Source organism: Hylobates moloch, unplaced genomic scaffold (assembly GCF_009828535.3).
Source record: "Hylobates moloch isolate HMO894 unplaced genomic scaffold, HMol_V3 SCAFFOLD_4, whole genome shotgun sequence".
NCBI classification, from domain to species: domain Eukaryota; kingdom Metazoa; phylum Chordata; class Mammalia; order Primates; family Hylobatidae; genus Hylobates; species Hylobates moloch.
In genome coordinates this window covers 135,244,912-135,259,529 of record NW_026652279.1, presented here as the reverse complement: position 1 = coordinate 135,259,529, position 14,618 = coordinate 135,244,912, and the positions used below count along the sequence as shown (strand labels likewise).

Below are 14,618 nucleotides of genomic sequence, written 5' to 3'. Positions count from 1 at the left end.
GTTTTGAAACTTTTTGACCATAATTTAATAAATGTAATGTGAGAGTGCATTTCTCTTTCATTGCCTCGACCTACCAGCCTTTGCAACTGACTCAGCCACTTTGTCCTTCGTTCTCTTATCTACCAGGAAATAGATTAACATAGTGTATGGAAAGTGACACCATTCAGAGGAAACCAGCTTTCCTTTACAACATAACTAATAAAGCACTTAAAAAGTTTTTTGTTTTTTTGATCCTTAAGAATTTTATTTAACAATATAACAAACTTTGCAAAGTACATTAAGCATTGTGAGACATGTGGCTTGTTTTAAAAACTTTTATTTAAAGAAGGTTGACTAAATCATAGACATTTAAAATATTTTTAAATATCTCTTTTATTATGAGAAATTTTAAACATACAAAAGTAGTGAGAATAGTATAAGAAACCCTCATGCACCCAGACTTAACCTTAACAATTCTCAACATTTTGCCATCTTGTTTCATAAATCTCTGGCCTCACTCACTCTGAACAACTAATTTCAGACATATAATTTTACCCATAAATATGTTAATATATTTGTCTAGCAGATAAGGACTTCAAAACGCACATACACACACATACAAAAACTAACAATGTGTAATGACACCTAGCAGAATTGTGTGCGGAATTGGTGGGTTCTTGGTCTCACTGACTTCGAGAATGAAGCTGCGGACCCTCGCGGTGAGTGTTACAGTTCTTAAAGGCGGCGTGTCCGGAGTTTGTTCCTTCTGATGTTCAGATGTGTTCAGAGTTTCTTTCTTCTAGTGGGTTCGTGGTCTCGCTGGCTCAAGAGTGAAGCTGCAGACCTTCGCAGTGAGTGTTACAGCTCTTAAGGCGGCACGTCTGGAGTTGTTCGTTCCTCCCAGTGGGCTCGTGGTCTCGCTGGCTTCAGGAGTGAAGCTGCAGACCTTCGTGGTGAGTGTTACAGCTCTTAAGGTGGTGCGTCTGGAGTTCTTCCTTCCTCCCGGTGGGCTCGTGGTCTCGCTGGCTTCAGGAGTGAAGCTGCAGACCTTCGTGGTGAGTGTTACAGCTCTTAAGGCGGCGTGTCTGGAGTTGTTCGTTCCTCCCGGTGGGCTCGTGGGCTCGCTGGCTTCAGGAGTGAAGCTGCAGACCTTCATGGTGAGTGTTACAGCTCATAAATGCAGTGTGGACCCAAAGAGTGAGCAGTAGCAAGATTTATTGCAAAGAGTGAAAGAACAAAGCTTCCACAGTGTGGAAGGGAACCAGAGCGGGTTGCCACTGCTGGCTCGGGCAGCCTACTTTTATTCTCTTATCTGGCCCCACCCACATCCTGCTGATTGGTAGAGCCGAGTGGTCTGTTTTGACAGGGCGCTGATTGGTGCGTTTACCATCCCTGAGCTAGACATAAAAGTTTTCCACCTCCTCATCAGATGAGTTAGATACAGAGTATGGACACAAAGGTTCTCCAAGGCCCCACCAGAGTAGCTAGATGCAGAGTGTCGATTGGTGCATTCACAGACCCTGAGCTCGACACAGGGTGCTGATTGGTGTATTTACAATCCCTGAGCTAGACATAAAGGTTCTCCATATCTCCACCAGACTCAGAAGCCCAGCTGGCTTCACCCAGTGGATCCCGCACCAGGGCTGCAGGTGGAGCTGCCTGCCAGTCCTGCGCCGTGTGCTCGCACTCCTCAGCCCTTGGGTGGTCGATGGGACTGGGCGCCCTGGAGCAGGGGGTGGCGCTCGTCGGGGAGGCTCAGGCCGCACAGGAGCCCATGGAGGGGGTGGGAGGCTCAGGCATGGCAGGCTGCAGGTCCCGAGCCCTGCCCCATGGGAAGGCAGCTAAGGCCCGGTGAGAAATTGAGTGCAGCGCTGGTGGGCTGGCACTGCTGGGGGACCCAGTACACCCTCCGCAGCTGCTGGCCCGGGTGCCAAGCCCCTCATTGCCTGGGGCGGGCAGGGCCGGCCGGCTGCTCCGAGTGCGGGGCCCACCAAGCCCACGCCCACCCGGAACTCCAGCTGGCTTGCAAGCACCGCGCGCAGCCCCGATTCCCGCTGGCGCCTCTCCCTCCACATGTCCCCGCAAGCCGAGGGAGCCGGCTCTCGCCTTGGCCAGCCCAGAAAGGGGCTCCCACAGTGCAGCGGTGGGCTGAAGGGCTCCTCAAGTGCCGCCAAAGTGGGAGCCCAGGCAGAGGAGGCGCCAAGAGCAAGCGAGGGCTGTGAGGACTACCAACACACTGTCACCTCTGAGAATTACCATGGCGTTGTTTATCAAGGCCAGGAAACCAACATTGGTAGGTGATTGTTGTTTGGATTTCACTGGCTTTTCCATTAATGTCTGCTTTGTCTTTTAGGATATGAACAAGGTACCATATTGCTTTGAGTTGTTACACCTGTTAAGTTTTCTGTTTTGTGGCAGTTTCTTAGTCTGTCTTTTTATTTCATTACCTTAAGAGTTTTGAGGAGTACTGGTCAGGTATTTTATAGGATGTCCTTCGGTTTTGGTTCATCTGATGCTTTTCTCATGATTAGACTGGCTTAGGGGGTATTGGAAAACAATATCACAGACGTGAAGTACCCTTCTCAGTGTATCATATCGGGGTATCATTGTATCATATCATGATATCCACAAGATACCACTGATGATCTTAACCTTAATTACTTGGTTAAAGTGGTATTTGCCAAGCTTCTCTACTGTAATTTTTTTCGATTTCCCTACTCTGTTCTGTGGAAGTGAGTCACTAAGTCTTGCCTACTCTTAAGAAATAACTACATATCATATTTAGAATTCTATAGATTATTTTCTTCTCCCCCATTTATTTTTAAATTTATATTGGCGTGGATACATGCATATTTATCTTAGATGTGGAGTCATAAGCTAATACTGTGTTAGTCTCTCACTTAGATTTTTCTGGCTTTGACCAAAGACCACTTTCAGATTTGCTCTTGTGGCCCAGTGACATCCCCTTGTCCTTTTGTTTTTGAATACTTTGTTAACTTTCTGGTATTACAGGATTCTCCAGGCTCATCTCATATTTTCCCTGCCACAGCTACCAAATCAGCCAATCCTCCAATGGTCTCTCATTTCATTGTAGAATGATATCTAGAAACCATGGACTGGGTGCTGAGTGTTCTTTTTGCTACCAGGGTAGATGCTGTTCTAATTGTGAATCAAGTTGATCAGAATCAGTCTTTCTTTAAACCTTATTTTTTTTAATAAACTGATAAATAGAGGAAATACCAATAATTCTATTTGAAATGATTATGTTATTTTAGCTAATTGACTGGAATTTTCATAACTTATGTTGCGATAAGAGTAAATAGATTTTTTACCAAATCTTGCAGCAAGTTGATTGACATTTTTCTTATGTTTTCTCTTGGCTAAGTTTTCATTATCTTGGTTCCCTGGTATGGTGGGATATTAGGGATGTTTTATTTGAAGAGTTTGAGTCTATGGATACATTATATTGCCAGCATTATTTTATAATCTGCTAGATAGTACTATATTAATAGTAGTTAATTGGTCCCTCCGGTTAATAATGTAAACCTTGAACAGAACTATTTTTTCAGGCCTAATTATAGTTTATAGAAGTTTTGAAATTTCTATCCTAGTTTCCAACCCTGATTTGAAGATCATAGCAGTCTTTGATCTTTGTAAGGTTAAAATACTTTCTGAAAAGTTCTGCTATGACATCTTAAACTGTGTCTAGGAAACAATCATAGCCATGGGAATCAACTTATTCTCACTGAATGTTCATGATGTGCGAGGGATTCTGTTTCGAATGAAAGCCTAAAATCTGGAGAGGTAAGGCTTTAAACACTTAAATTTCCTATAAGGATAAATTCTTAGTAGTTTGGCTTTCTACCATTCATGTAAAACTACACATGCTGTAAAATGTTCATGGCCACATATAAAGAATTTAAAGAAATTGAAACTTCACTTAAAGCAGGTTCCCACTAGATGTGAATAAGAAAGAGTGTTGCTTTGTGAGGAAGAAAATATATCTCTGGCCTTTTTTCCCTAGGAGCGAAGAAATGGTCTCCAGTGATCTGTCATTGGGCATTGTGTTAAGTAATCCTTAGTAATTTCTCAGTAAAAAAAATGCTGGTGAAGCTTTCTGGCTATGCCTCAGTGGTTCCTTTTCAAAGAGGACATTAGCAGAGAAGGGAAGAAATTAAGTTTTCCTGTTTCCACTTTTCCTCATTTTTGGGTTTATCTGTAAGTTTATTTCATGGAGGTCTAAGGTAAGGAAACTGAGCACATGTTTACCGTATGGCAACGATAGTGTGTGGAATGCTAAATCTCAGTAAGATATACCCACATCTGAATCCTGGGAATATGTGAATATTGCCTTGTTTGGAAGGTGGTTTTTGCACATGTAATTATGTTAAAGATGTGAGATGAGAACATCCTGAATTTCTTAGGTAAGCTCTAAATTCAATGACAAGTGTCCTTACAAGCGTCAGAGGAGGAGAAGGCAATAAGAATACAGAGGCAGGGATTGGAAGGATGTGGCTACAAGCCAAGGAATACCAACTAGTGCCAGCAGCCACCAGAGGTTGCAAGAGGCACGGAAAAGATTCTTTTTTTTTTTTTTTTTTGTCAGAGTTTCACTCTGTCGCCCAGGCTAGAGTACAGTGGCACGATCTTGGCTCACTGCAACCTCTGTCCCCCAGGTTCAAGTGATTCTCCTTCCTCAGCCTCCCGAGTAGCTGGGATTATAGGTACCTGCCATCACGCCTGGCTAATTTTTGTATTTTTAGTAGAGACAGGGTTTCACCGTGTTGGCCAGACTTCAGGTGATCCACCTGCTTCAGCCTCCCAAAGTGCTGGGATTACAGGCGTGAACCACCATGCCTGGTGGAAAAGATCCTTTTCTAGAGCCTTTGAAGGAGTTGTGGCCTTGCTTTTCCCCTTCTCTACAACTGTGAGAGAATAATTTCTGTTGTTAGTCACCAGGTTTGTGAAAAATTGTTAGGGCAGCCACAGGAAATTAATCAACTCACTATGGGCAGTGTATTATGTGGAATGTTAGTGGTTATAAGGTCTTTGCCACCAGGAATTCAAAAATCTTTGAAAAGTAAACAAAAACATAATACAATGTTACAAGTTCTATAAAAAATAATTGTACAGAAAGTTCTGAAAGCTTTGAAGGGGATAACTAACTTTGTTAATTTGGAGGATTTAGAAAAGTAGTCCCCAACCCTTTTGGCACCAGGGCTTGTTTCATGGAAGGCAATTTTCCCATAGACTGGGAGAGAGTGGGAATGGTTTCTACCTCAGATCATCAGGCATTAGATTCTCATAAGGAACATGCAACATAGATCTCTCTTATGCACAGTTCACAGGTACTGGTCCATGGCCCCGGGGGTTGGGGCCCCGTGATTTAGAGTATTCATTGAGAAAGAAGCATTTTATCTGTATTTGAATGATGAGTAAGACTATTCCTGGCAAAAAGGGAGTGGAGGATTAGAGGGAGGAGGACATGTGTATGACGTAGCACGTTATGCTCCTTTAAACCCCATCTGTGAGATGAACACCCATCTAAAACTCCAGTATTTTCAAGTATTGAGAGTAGGGCAATTTCTTGAACCCACATTGACAACTTGATGCTGCCATATCTCATATTTTAATAGTGTGTCTCTGCTGTAAATATTATTAAAGATATTTTTAAAAATCGCCTTTCATTCATACTTCATCCCTTAATCTTCTGACTCAATCTCTTTGGCAGCTTAGAGTGTAGTATGATGTCAGTGACCCACATATAAGACCTTAATTATGGGCATACCTCAGAGATACTGTGAGTTTGGTTCTAGACCACTACAGTAAAGCAAATATCTCAATAAAGCAAGTCACTAGAATTTTTTTTATTTTCCCAAAGCATAATAGTTATGTTTACATTATAATGACCTATTAAGCACACAATAGCATTGTGATTAAAAAAAAAACCTACGTGCCTTAAATTAAAAATACTTCATTGCTAAAAAATGCTAACATTCTTTTGGACTTTAAATGAGTCATAATCTTTTTGCTGGTGGAGGGTATTGCTTGGATGTTGATGGCTGCTGACTGATCGGGATGGTGGTTCTGAAAGTTGGGGTGGCCAGGGCAGTTCATCGATGTTCACAGCATCTTCACCAGGAGTAGATTCCAACTCAAGAAACCACTTACTTTGTTTGTAAGAAGCAACTCCTCATCCATGAAAGTTTTATTGTGAGATTGCAGCAATTAAGTCACATTTTCAGGCTCTACTTCTAATTCTGTTTCTCTTGCTGTTTCCACCACATCTTCAGTTACTTACTCCACTGAACTCTTGAACTTCTCCAAGTCATCCGTGAGGGTTAGAATCACCTTCTTCTAAACTCTTTCTAATGTTGATATTTTGACCTCCTGCATAAATCACAGATATTCTTAGGACATCTAGAACGATGAATCAGTTCCAGAAGGTCTTCAATTTACTTTGCCCAGATCCATCAGAGGAGTCACTATCTATGGCAAGTATATCTTTACATAATGTATTTCTTAAATAATAAGACTTGAAAGTTGAGATAACTCCTTGATCCTTGGGCTGCAGGAAGGATGTTGTGTTAGGCATGAAAACAGCTTTAATCTAGTTCTACATACGTCTGTGTCAGAGCTCTTGGGTGACTAGGTGCATTGTCAATGAGCAGTAATATTTTGAAAGGAATCTTTTCGGAGCAGTACATCTCAATAGTAAGTTTGAAGTATTTAATAAACCATGCTGTAAGTAGATGTGCCATTATCCAGGCTTTGTTGTTCCATTTATAAAGCACAGGCAGGGTGGATTTAGCATAATTTTTCAGAATAGTGAGTGAGCATTGGCTTCAATTTAAAGTCACCAGGTACATTATTCCCTAACAGTCAGCCTGTGCTTTGAGATTGTAAATCCAGTCATTGACTTCTCCTCTCTAACTATATGAAAGTCCTCCATGGCCTCTTCTTGCCATGGGTTGCTGTTTTGTCTACGTTGAAAATCTGTTTGTTTGTTTGTTTTTGTTTTTTAGTATATTCACTTTCATCAGTGATCTTAGCTAGATCTTCTGGATAACTTATTGCAGCTTCCCCATCAGCATTTGCTGCCTCGCCTTCCACCTTTATGTTATGGAGATGGCTTCTTTTCTTAAACCTCATGAACCAAACTCTTCTGGCTTCCAATGCAACTTTCTCACCTCCCTTGGTCTTTGCAAAATTGAAGAGAGTTAGGAGCTTGACCTGGATTAGGCTTTGGCTTAAGGGAATGTTGTGGCTGGTTTGAGCTTCTATCCAGACCACTCAGACTTACTCCGTCATCAGCATTAAAGCTGTTTCGTTTTCTTATTCATGTTTTTGGTGGAGTAACACTTTCAATTTTCTTCTGGAACTTTTGCTTGGCATTCACAACTTGGCTCTTTGGCACAAGAGGCCTGGCTTTCAGTCTGTCTCTGCTTTCATCCTGCCTCCCTCATTAAACTTACTCATTTCTAGCGTTGATTTAAAGTAAGAGACAGGTGATGCTTTCTTTTACTTGAACACTTAGAGGTCTTTGAGGTTTATTAATTGGCCCAGTTTTAGTGTTGTTAAGTCTCCGGGAGAGAGATGAAGGAATTGCCAGTTGGTGGAGCAGTAAGAACGCACACAACATCTATTTATCAAGTTCACTGTCTTAGAAGGTCAGGGTTTGTGTTGCCCCGAAGCCAGTCCCAAGAGTAACATCAAAGATCACAGGTCACCAATACAGATACAATAATAGAAAAGTCTGAAACATTGCAAGAATTACCAAAATGTGACACGTGCTGTTGGAAAAATTGCACTAATAGACATGCTCGACTCAACATTGCCAAAAACTTTTAATTTGTAAAAAAACAAAACAAAACACACACACACACACACACACACACACACACACACACACAACACACACACACACACACACACACACACACACACACACACAATATCTGCAAAGTTCAGTAAAATGGAGTGTAACAAAATAAGGCATGCCTGTATAGAGAACTTTGTATATTCTGACAGGGTCAGTAAACTTTTGTTTAAGGGCCAGACAGTAATATTTTAGGCTTTTCTAGCCACATAAAGTCACTGTCATGCATACATATCATACACACAGACGCACACACACACATAAACATTTATTTAACAGCCCTTTAAAAATGTAAAAACTATCCTTCGGGAGCATGCGTTTCAAAAACAGGCCGTGGCTCTGTTTGGTCCATAGGTCGTAGTCCGCTGATCCCTGTCCTATGGTAATAAGTTGGGTGTTCCTTTTTTCTTTTTGCAGAAGAGTCATGTATTTCTGCTATAAAGAACAGATATTAAATATGAATAACTTAAAATCTGAGCCAAAATATGATTGGTTGAAGCTTATGGCTTTCTAGCCTTAAACAAATACTGAACAAATTTAGAAATAGCCAAAAAATGATCTAGTTTTCTTTAATATATTTGCCTTTTTTATAAGTGGAACTTTTAAAAACATATCTTTCACAGGTCTAAAAATAAAGAGGAAAACATCATCTTGAGGATTTCTGTAACTTCTTTAAAATAATACATTTCTGGTTTAGTAACTCATAGTACTTTTAAAAGACCTTTTTTCCCCATTGGCACAGATGTTTTTCAATGTGAGATGTTCTATTGAATTTTTAAAGACACTTAAACAAAAATGTGTTCTTTAGGGTGAATGATTAATTGGACTTTTCAGATTATCTTGTTGAAGAGTTTTGTTACTAGGTTGTGTTCTCTTTTTTTAGTCACAGCTCATGAAACGTTCCCAAATGCTTGTAGCTTTAGAATTTTTCAGCAGGTTACATTAGAATTACTTTAAATTCTCTTAAGGTAAATTGATTATAGATATTTTAAAGATTTATTTATTTAATTTTTTAAAAGAAGCCTCTTATAAGGTGATTTATTTTTGATGTCAACAAAACATACAAATTAGGTATTATAAGAACTTTATTGGTACCTTAAATGACAAGAATATTAAGGATATTTCAAAAGTTGTCTTATTATTCAAATTTTCTTTCAGGCTACAGTACAGTACCATCTGTTCTGTTTTTCCTTCACTGAGTACATCAAGTTCAAGTGAATCAATAAAATTTGCTAATGCAAAAGGTTAATTTTTGATATAACTTATATTATTCTTATTTTTCTTACTTTTTTTTTTTGAGACATAGTCTCGCTCTGTCGCCCAGGCTGGAGTGCAATGGCGGGATCTTGGCTCACTGCAACCCCTGCCTCCTGGGTTCAAGCAATTCTCCTGCCTCAGCCTCCTGAGTAGTTAGGATTACAGACGCCTACCACCATGCCTGGCTAATTTTTGTATTTTTAGTGGAGACGGGGTTTCACCATGTTGGTCAGGCTTGTCTCGTACTCCTGACCTCAGGTGATCTGCCTGCCTCAGCCTTCCAATGTAACTTATATTATTGAAGTCAATTTCAAATACACAACTAGAATACATCACATCTTCTTGGGCTTCATGTAGTACTCATATCCTATTTGCAGATTACAAACCCTTGAGTTCTTATCTTTAGCGTTGTTCTTATTTTTGCTGTATCTCTCACCTCAGTGCCCTCGTTTGAGAACAGGGTCCCAAGTAAATTTAACTCAACCGAGACCAACCAGCTGTGATGTGATTGGTGAAGTTGGCAAAAAAGAATTTAGAATCTATTTATTTCCAGGACCTGTTTAGTTGCTTACCCCTCTGAACACTGTATTACCTGTAAAGTAGGAAAAATACCTGTTTTGCATTTGTTAGGAGGGTTACAGAAGAACTCTGTAGAAAGCATCATTTCAGTGTTTGGTATAAAGAAAGGCCAGTAAGATAGTAGCTGGTATTGTTATTAGACACTGTTCCTACTCTCCATTCTAGAGGAGGAGACAGAATACATTGGGTTACTATTTGTTTTTACAATCTATTGTTAGAACTGTAATTCTTGTAGCAGAGGGAGAGTAATGATAAATCCATACCAGAGGTTCTAAGAATGATCTGTTGAGGACTGGCCTATAAGCCACACCTTGATGGGTGGGTTGCATTTGACTGGGTGGAGAAAGAGGAAGGGGCTGTCCAACATAGGAAGCACCTTGAGCTCTGGGTGAGGCAGGAAGTGTTGGGTGTGTATAGGGCAGAGGTCCACTCTGGCCAATTTAGCATACAGAAATGCTTTCTTTGGAAATAGTGCTTTCAAAGGCTTAAGCCTTCAGAGAAACATGTGACATTTCATTTAAGAAAATCTAGATTTCCAAATTTTCTTGAAAAATTTGAAAATCTTGTAAGCATTGGCTAAAGTTTACTATCCTCTCTTAATCCCACATCATTTCAATATTATACTTTTTCCTGTTTTTTTTTCCGAAAAGTCTTAGCTATGATTGTCACTTTATTCTTCCATTTGACTTTCCTAATTATTTTGTTTCTCTAGAAATATGATATATACTGCCAGTTTATTAAAAGCTTCTATGTTGCTTTTTAGTAAAAACGGATCAGTTTTCATAATTTCAGTTCTATAGATACTTGATAGTAGTTGCTGTTGTGAATGTTCCACTTGCTCTTTATATTTCTTAAGTGGTCATTGTTGGTGTGTTCTTGTAGGAAATTCCCATTGGCTTGAACTAACATTTTTATCATGTTAAAGAACTGTCTTTATTTTTATTTTACTAAGAATTACAATCAAGTATAGATTTACAATTTTATCAAATGCTTTTGGACATCTTACAATTTTCTTCTTTGCAATATTGATGATTTGACATCATGGTATGTTGCTTTTAACTAATACATTAGGAAGTTTCCCATTTTTTCCTGTGTTCTGGAGTACTTCTTACGGCATTGAAATAATCTGTTCTTTTAAAAATTATTACAAAATATATTATCTATTCTTCAAATGTCGGGAAACCTTATGTATCTGTTAGCTTTTAAAAATAATCAATTACTTACTCCCCCCAGTGCTCCCTGCACTCCAGCAAAGCTATTTTGCAGTGATTGATCCAGTTAGGTCTCTTATTTAAAAAAAAAAAAAAAAAATTGACATTAACATTTACCTTCAATAATTTTCTAGCTACTTTTAAATTTAGTAGCAGAAATTTAAAGATAATATATGTTAAAAATTTCCATATAGTAGTTAAAAGTGATTCTTAATTTCATATTTGTATTTTTATATCTTCAAAAACTAGTTTATGATTTGTCTGTTTTATCAACTATTTTTTTCAAATATTTGTGTTTGTTACATTTTTTGTTTTCGATTGCGTTTTCTGTTTCTTTTTTTGAAGTGATTGGATTTTACACGTTAATTTCTAGTTAGAAAATCTAACATGCCATTTCTGTGTTTTGGATTTTATTGAAAATTCTTTGTCATAAAATGGATGATTAATTTAGATAAATTTCCACGTATACATGACCCTTGAACAATATGGATTTGAACTGTAGAGGTCCACTTATACATGGATTTTCTTCCACCTGTGCTACTTTGAGACAAGACAAATTCTTCCTTTTCCTCTTCTTCCTCCTCCCCCTCCTCCTTAGCCTACTCAGTTTAAAGGCAATGAAGATGAAGATTATGATGATTCGCTTCTACTTAACAGTAAATATGTTTTTTCTTTCTTATGATGTTTTAAATAACATTTTCTTTTCTCTAGTTTACTTTATTATAAGAATATAGTGTATAATACACGTAACATACATATAGCAGTGGTGTTAATCAAGTGTTTATGTCATCAATAAGGCTTAGGTGAATAGCCGGCTACTAGTATTTAAGGATTTGTTGAGTCAAAAGTTATACATGGATTTTTGACTGCATGGGAGGTCAGCGCCCCAACTCCTATGACCCTCACCCCCCACATTCAAAGGTCAACTGTGTGTTTGAAAATACAGGGTATTTACTCTTCATATAAAATTTGATATAAATATGTTAACTTTTATTTCTTGCTCTTAAAGAGTTTCATTTAGATTCTTGAAGAAAAATAATATGGAAATGAACATATTTAGAGTTTTTGAAAGAGTTATACAGAAATTGGAGTGAGAACGAAGTGGTCATCTGAATTGCTAATAGTATTGAAAAAGTTTATCCGAAGAGACTCTAAGTAAACAAGAATGATATATGGTTTATTTAGACAAATTATTATTATTATTATTGCTATTGCAGAGAACATAGTCATATACTCAAAGAGATGAGGGATATATGTTAAAATAGATTTGAAAGAGCCTTTTAATGATCTCTATTGTGAGTTATAATACATTCACTTCCTTGTGTGGAAGATGAATAATGCCACAGTGAAGAAGTAAAGTAGTAAAAATAATGTGACTTAATAGTACATTGAAAACTTAGCCAGCATTTGCATGGAATGGAAATTAAAGGACCATATGTACAGTATATAAGCCTAATCTTTGTTACCAAGACAAGTTGTCTAATGTCGTACCTCATGACTAAATATTTTTGCTTTCACAGTTGCTTAAAACTTTGTAAAGATCAATTGTCTTGACCACTTGTTGGCACTAGAATCTAAAGGTCATTTTCCACTTTGTGTTTCTTCTCTTTGCTCTTCATTGATTCCTGCTCTGACCCAGTTGAGGTGCACATTCTTTTCCAGGATAGGGCAACCCTTAATGATTTGTCTTGGCTTTCCTTAATTTCTACTTTCTGATATGTGGTTTATTTCTCTGCCTTTTATTTCAAGGATAGAGCCACCCTTAATGGTTTGTCTTGGCTTTCCCTGATTTCTAGTTTCTGATATGTAGTTTATTTCTCTGCCTTTTATTCTTTATATTGGTTCACATGTGTGCGCATGCGCACAAATGCACACACGGTGAGAGAGACCTCACATTTAAGTAAGTCCGACATACAATGATCTAAGAAAGTGAAGAGTTAACTTTCCTTTTTACTTTTATTTCTGTAGAGATATTGTTACCTTGAAATTCAACCTATTTCTTTATTTTAACTTGTGACATTGCTGTTTCAAATTTTGGTTGGAGAGTTTGGAGAAGAATTGATTGCATAGGGACCCTACCCTAGAATAGTTAGAAACCAAACTGGGAATACACGTATGCCTCCTAAAGGCACCTGCTATGGTCTGTTGATGTCCCACCAAAATTCGTATGTTGAAACTTAATCTCCAATGCAGTAGTATTAAGAAGTGGGGCCTTTGGGAGCTTATTGGGTTATGGGCTCTCCACCCTTGTGAATGGGATTAGTGCCGTTATAAAATAATTCAAGGGAGCACCCTAGCCCCACACATCCCTTCCACCATGTGAAGACAAGCGCCATCTGTGGGGAATGGGCCTTTCTCAGACACTAGATCTGTTGGTGCCTTGATCTTGGACTTCTGAGCTTCCAGAACTGTGATAAATAAACTTCTATTGTTTATAAATTACCCAGTCTAAGGTGTTTCGTCATAGCAGCCCAAAAAATGTAAGACAGCATCTTTAGTTCTTTTTTTTTTTTTCCTTTGAGCTCTTTTGAATTGGACCTGACTTTCTTGCCAAGATTTTACCATCATAATATAGAGGAAGCATAAGAAAGTCTTTCATGAATTGTTTGGCTTGGCTGTGGGAAGATAGATTTGAGTTACTACACACCTTACTGTCTTTGCAAATAGAGTAAAATACCTAACAATAGTTGTGTTGGAGCAGGTGTCTAATGATCATCTGTTTAGCCCAGTGCAGTCATCTGTTTTCTAGGCAGTTACGTTTTGTTGAATATTATTAATTCATGGTCTTGATAATCCAGTGAAAATGCAGAATTCCTGTGAACACAGTTGTTTTAAGTACACGCTGATTTTTATCTCCAGGAAATAGCATTATTGCTTAGCAATAAGATGAATATTTTGAAAACATTTTAAGAAAATTTATACCTTGAAGTATAGTGTTGAGTAAAAGAAGTGGGAATTCAGTTATAAAGTTCCCCAGATTGGTCTGAGTTTTATTATGGTAGAAACTATTAATTTCCTCTTGTAGTGAAGTATATTAATCACAATTTCACCAATATTTAAAGTAATAAATGATGTTTTTAGATAATTAAATTTTAATTAAATATTTGACACCACTTTTAGTTCTAAGCTATCCAGTTAAAAAATTGGTACAGCCAGCTGTTGAATTACCTGTGTTATCAAAATGATCTCAAATACCAATTTGGATGGGTACCTGTTTAAGGCTCTCCAAGCATTTCCTATTTACAGGTAAAATATACTTTAATAGATAGTAGGCATCAAATGTGATTATGAAATATAATTGACTGCGAGTATCTTGGGGACAGTGACAGTGCTTTATAAATAGCCTTGAATTCCCACTTACTGTGGTATAAGCTATATAGGGGAAGGGCTCAATTAAGTTGGTGAAATTCAATTACACCATTTCTTTTTAAAGCTGACAAGAAATTGCCATCTCATTGCTACCTTAATTTCATTACAATAAGAGGTGACACTAAGGTTATCAGTGGCCATGCTGAAGTCTCTCCCCCGATACTATCATGGTGTGAAAGACATCTTTTTCCACTCACTTTACAAAAGCTATTTTCTTCTTCTCCTTTGGAGATAATTAGGCATAGTACATATTAATTTTTTCTTTTATTTTCAGTGCTTGAGTGTTGAATTAATTGAACAAGCACTTTATCCTTTCATGGGTAGGGTCCTCCAGCAGATGTTCT

The 14,618-nt window shown here is 38.2% G+C and overlaps 1 protein-coding gene across 4 annotated transcripts in view; it reads left to right on the top strand.

Annotated features, from left to right (window-relative positions):
• KLF12 (KLF transcription factor 12) overlaps positions 1-14,618 on the top strand; it is a 632,776-nt gene that overhangs the window by 194,785 nt on the left and 423,373 nt on the right. Inside the window, exon 2 of one of the 4 annotated variants that reach the window (XM_032151017.2) lies at positions 11,504-11,561. The exons of the other annotated variants lie outside the window; for them this stretch is intronic. The gene's annotated coding sequence lies outside the window, so the exon portion shown is untranslated. The remainder of the gene's footprint in view (positions 1-11,503; positions 11,562-14,618) is intronic. 4 annotated transcript variants of the gene reach the window in all.